The sequence below is a fragment of the Myotis davidii genome, unplaced genomic scaffold (assembly GCF_000327345.1).
Source record: "Myotis davidii unplaced genomic scaffold, ASM32734v1 scaffold961, whole genome shotgun sequence".
NCBI classification, from domain to species: domain Eukaryota; kingdom Metazoa; phylum Chordata; class Mammalia; order Chiroptera; family Vespertilionidae; genus Myotis; species Myotis davidii.
The window spans coordinates 122,207-128,328 of NW_006291013.1; positions in this window are offsets into that span (position 1 = coordinate 122,207).

The following is a 6,122-nucleotide window of genomic DNA, read 5'->3' on the forward strand; positions in this document are numbered from 1 at the left end:
TCCTGCAACCTTAGTGTATTGGCGTAACACTAACATCTGAGCTACCCGACCAGGGGTGTAACAGAATTTGTAATTATACAATAACTAGAGGCCCGGTGCAGAAAAATGTGTGCACTCGGGTGGGACCCTCAGCCTGGCCTATGCCCTCTTGCAGTCTGGGACCCCTCGGAGGATGTCCACCTGCTGGCTTAGGCCCGCTCCCTGGGGGATCAGGCCCAAGATGGCAGTCAGACATCCCTCTGGCAGCCCGGCAGCCCTTGGGGGATGTCCAGGCAGGCTGGTTAAGCCCTCCACTGGGGACCCTCAACCCATGGGGGTTTGGCCAGCCTGGGTGAGGAGCTGATGGCTGTTTTCAGGCTTCCCAAACCCCCTTTAGGTGGGGGTCCCCACTGGGGTGCCTGGCAAGCCTGGGTGAGGGGCTGAGAGCCATTTTCAGGATGCCCAAACCCCCTTCAGTGTGGGGATCCCCACTGGGGTGCCTGGCCAGCCTGGGTGAGGGGCTGATGGCTGTTTTCAGACTGACCAAGCCCCCCGGTTACTGAAGCTCCCAGCCTTTCCCTTTTTTGTTTTGTTTTTTTTATTCGCTCCAGCTCCGTGGCCATGGCAGCTGGAAGCAGGTATCTGTGGTTTATTTACCTTCTTTAATTGAAACTTTGTTGCGTTGAGAGGAGGCAGCAGCCGGCTGGGAAGCTTGGCTTCTTCCATCATTGGGGCAACCAAGCCTCCTGCTTGCTCCAGCTCCGTGGCTGCCGGCTGCCATCTTGGTTGGGTTAATTTGCATATAGTCACTCTGATTGGCTGGTGGGCATGGCTTCAGGCATAGAGAATGTATGGTCAATTTGCATGTTTGCCTATTATTAGGTAAGATTTATTTCTCATCCAGGATGCTTCTGAGCCACCTTTCCTGATACTGAATTAAGTATCCTTGGATTGATGTGCCTCGAATTCGAAACTAATTTTAATTTAACACATTGTATGCAGGAAACGTATTTATACGTTTTATGTTGACTGGTAGTAGAGCGGCGCGGGACACGTATTAATACGTTTTTTATAGACTAGCAGTAGAATGCGGGTAACGTATAAATACGTAAACTAAAGTTACCCTAATTTTACTGAACGTTGCCATTTGCACAAAAAATTAGCAAAAATGGCCCACGCCACCTGTTAGCGCGCGATAAAAACTACCCGAAAACAATGTGTTAAGCTCAAATAAAGTGATTAGGGAGATAAAGATACCTCCATAATATAAATTCATCCCATTACTAAACAAATACATTTTGGGGTACCTAATTTAGCACGTACTTTGTATTGCTTTGTAATTTAACAAACAAACACAAGTATATTCCTGTATTTGAGTTCTTGCTTAAAACCCTCCAATGGTCCTGGGTGGTGTGGTTCAGTGGTTAGAGTGTAACCCCTCAGATCAAAGGGTCTTGGGTTCAATTCCTGCTCAAGGGCAGGTACCTGGGTTGCAGGTTCTTTTCCTGCCCCCAGTCAGAGCGTGTGTGGGAGGGAGGCAACCAGTTGATTTGGCTCTCTCACATAGATGTTTTCTCTGTCTCCCCCTTCCACTCTCTCTCTGAAAAACCAATGGAAAAAAAATATCCTCAGGAGAGGATTAAACAAAAAATCCTCCAGTGGTTTCTTGCATTTAGAGTAAATTGTAAATTCATTAACATGAATAGTAGGGTCCCCACAAAATCTTTCTGTTTTCATGGTTTGATCAGTTATTTTTCTCATGAAGTCTCTGGGCCCCTTAAGGCCTTTGTACCAGCTGTTTCCTCTCTTTGAAAGGCATGGGAGTATGTGCCCTGTTCGTAGCTGTCAAATCTCAGCCCAGATGTCATTTCAGTGAAATCTTCCATGATTACCCTATCCATCTATATGGCTTGTTTTAGTAATTTAAAATGAAGTAGAAAAAACAATACAGTGAATTTCCATCACCCAGCTTTAACAATTGTTAACATTTCATGTTCATAATCACCTAGTTTAAAGTAGTGCTCCACAACTTTTCAATTTTCTTTTTCTGCAGTTACCTTGTTTAATGTATTTGTACCTCCCTAGCCCTGCACACTGTAAATTTCATGGAGTTAGGTACACATTCACTCTTGACTCCCCAGTACCTGGAATTGTCCATGTACATAGTAGATACTCAATAAATATTTACTGAATGAATGAAATAAACTTCCTAAAAGCAGGCACAATGTTTATTCATATTTGTATTCTTTTTTTTAAAACCAGTACTGACCCTCTTTTTTAATTTTTTTCCATCACCATTTATTCCCCCTATATCCTCTTCCACCTCCACTCAACCCTACCACCAATCACCACATCTGTGTTAAGTTCTTTCTCTTTTTTTGCTGAATCTGCACATTTGTATTCTTAACTGTGCTTAGTAAAGAACAACTTCACACATACTGGACATTTAGTAAATATTCAGTCTGGTATTTCTTATTTTTCTAAGTCACTGCTCTTCTCTACTGACAATAGATTTGTTTACATAATGGCCCTTCAGGATTTCTCTAATAGAAGGGAAGAGAGAGTATACTTTTCTTTCATTTACTTTCTGATCACCCTGCTTATATAAGAATAGGCTTCTTATGGATTGGTGATTTTTTTTTCTTTTTCCCCTTAACAGATTCACTTGTTTTTTTAATCCTCCTTGTTGTCTGTTCATAGGTAATTCCTAACACATTGTGGAAGCCTGCCTTTATCTTTCCTTTCTCTGATCTATTGTTTCTAGAACTATAGAAGATGAGATGTGGAAAGGATGTTTGAGATCATTTAGGTTTAATTCATAGTTTTACAGGTGAGGAGATTTCCCAAGGTCATACAATAAGCAATGGGTTGAATTGGGATTAGGCCCAGTAGAGCCAAACCTAGCAGTTAATAGTAGGCAAAATCTTAATCTTTTTTCCCCCCATTGTTTTCTATTTATGAGTTCTGTTTATCAATTAAATTCCTTGTAATCTGTGACCATGTTTTTTTTCTTTTTTAGTACCTTCCATAGGTTTTAGTAGTAGCCACAGAGTAGTATTTATTTTGGGGTTAAGAGAGTAATGAGAAGGCATTGTGTTTTTCCAGTATTAGAAAATAAATTCAATATGATATTTCTACCTGCCTTATGGAAAGAGATACCTGGAGGGCAAATCTTGATTACTTGTGCAATGGACATATAAAAAGAATTGGAAATGGAACAGATGACATGAAGAGGATTACCAGAAGGTTGGAGATGGTGGTGTCTTTGCACTTTGGAAAGAGTCCCTCAGTTCCTGCTGTCCAAGCCAGTGTAAAAGCTCCATCTGGATCTTCCCTGAGTACAAGAATGTGAAGTCATGGCCATAGGATGTAAAATCTGGGTTTTGATGAAAGTAATTGTCAGGTTGGATAGAATTGAAAATGTTAGAGACAGGATGTGGGGAAATGAAGACTTGGTTTAGGTAGGTCCTAATGTATGACTTCTCTTTCCATTTATCTAGTAAAATCCAAATCATTGGCACCTTGGTTCCTGTTTTTATTCTTTTTTATCAAAATGAAAACTTAAGCCCTGGCCAGTGTTGCTCAGTTGGTTGGAGTGTTGTCCCATGTATCAAAGGGTCTTAGGTTTGATTCCAGATAAGGACGCACACCTAGGTTGTGGGTTTGATCCCTGGTTGGAGTGCATATGGGAAGCAACTGATCCATGTTTCTCTCTTACCTCAATGTTTCTCTCTCTTCCTCTCTCTTCCTTTCTCTCTAGATTCAGTGAAAAGCAGCCTCTGGTGAGGATTAAAGAAAAGGAATAGTTAAGTATAAATGTAAAAATTTAAAATAATGCTTTTTCTCTCAAAAAAAGTTGATTGTAGCTCTTTCCCATCTTACAAAATAGTGAGTGGAAAAGCCGAGAAGCTGCATACTAAGGAGAAGAAACATAAAGCCAATAAGGCTAATGCTGGTGGCAAGGTTAAGAAGGGTAACCTCAAGGCCAAGATGCCTAAAAAGGGAAAGCCCCAAGGCAGCCAGAACTGTCCTAGTGAGAGGAATTGTTAGATATTCCCGATCAATTGTGTGTTCCTGAAAGGCCATGCAATCGAAGTATTCAAAAGCTAAATCTAGAATTGAAAAGAAAAAGAAGAAAGTTCCTGCTACTGTCACAACACCAGTTTGTGACGGGTGACAAGAATGGTGTACCCAAGTGGCCAAACTTTGCAAAATGCCTAGATATTATCCTACTGCAGATGTGCCTTGAAAGCTATTGAACTGTGGCAAGAAACCCTTAAGTCATCATGTGAGAAAACAGGGGACCAGCATCACTCCTAGGACCATTCTTTTTTTTTTTTTTTAAATATATTTTATTGATTTTTCACAGAGTGGAAGGGGGAGAGATAGAAAGTTAGAAACGTCAATGAGAGAGAAACATCAATCAGCTGCCCCCTGCACATCTCCCACTGGGGATGTGCCCGCAACCCAGGCACATGCCCCTGACCGGAATCGAACCAGGGACCCTTCAGTCCGCAGGCTGAAGCTCTATCCACTGAGCCAAACCGGTTTCGGCGGGACCATTCTAATCATCCTTATTGAGCACCACAGAGGCAAGAGGGGTAGTTTGCCTGAACTAGCTGAGCAGTGGCTTGCTATTTGAGACTGGACCTCTATCCCTTAATTGAGTTCCTCTGCGTAAAACACTTTAGAAATTTGTCATTGCCGTTTCTACCAAAATTGATATCGGTGTGAAAATACCCAAACATCGTACAGATGATTACTTCAAGAAGAAGCTGCACAAGCCCAGACACCAGAGGTTGAGATGCTCAACACAGAAAGAGAAATACAAGATTACAGGGCAGCCCAAGGCTGTTCAGAAAGCCATGGATTTGCAAATTCTGCCAAAAATCAAAGCAGTTCCTCAGCTCCAGGGCACTGTTGGCTTTCACAAATGAAATTTATTTTCACAAACTGTTCTAAATTCCTTTTGAAGAACCTAATTAAACAACTGCTCTGTTTTTTTAAAAAGTTGATTTAAATTTCAGAAACTTGAGATAAGAAAGTGGTTATTTATAATTAGTTATTTTGAGCCTTTATAGACATATTTATATATGCAAACACAATTTGAAAATACGTGGTATTGTAATAACATATGTTTTATTTCCTTTTAAAAGTAATATATGCACTGGCTGGTTTTGCTCAGTGACCTAAAGGTCTCAGGTTTGATGCCCGGTCAAGGGCACATACCTTGGTTTCAGGTTCAATCCCCGGTCCCAGTCAAGGTAAGAATGGGAGGCAGTTAATCCATGGGTCTGTTAACACATTGATGTTTCTCTTTCACTCTCCCTCTCTTCACTTCCTTCTCTCCCCTTCCACTCTCTCTAAAAATCAGTGGGGAAAATATCCTCACTACTCATGTGAGTATTTAAAAAAGAAAGAAAAAAAAAGTAATATATAATGAACATTTTTTCATATGCACACTTGTAACTATCATTATAATCAGATATGGCTATGCCATTGCTTATTTAACCACTTTCCTATTGGACATCTAGGTGTTTCTCAATCAATATTAACTAACAGTGCTAAGATGCCATCTTTGTATGTATGTGTACAAGAAAAAATTCATGGTGAATTTTTGTGCTCAAGATTCTGTAGTAGGTTTTTAAATATAAATATAAGTATATATATAATCTACTTACATAAAAACGCTGGGTGGTGTTCATCACGACCAGAAGAACCTCGACCAAGCAGAAGGAAGTCAGTCCTGCAGGGGTTGTCTTGGCAATAGCTGCGCTGTTTCCCAGAGCTGTTTCCTGCAAGGACGGGGTTTGAGGCAGGAACCCGCCCTGGGAGCGTGGAGGCATATCTTTATAAAGTGTGCTGCACCAGCACAACCAAGGGTGAACCTGAGTGGGTGTGACTGAAAGGCTTAGAAAAGACAGACAAGAGAAGGAAAGCCGGGTCTCGGTGGGACGCTGCTTCTCTGAGAGACAGTGACCATGTCCACAGCCATGCCTTTATTTTATAGCAGATGCTATGAGTCAAAGTAAGGAAGTGACCAAGATGTTTACAACATTCTCCTAGGTTTCAATCCTACTCAACTACATGCACCTGAACTCTATCAAGCCTACATCAGGCACGTGGGGCCACGTGTTCGGACC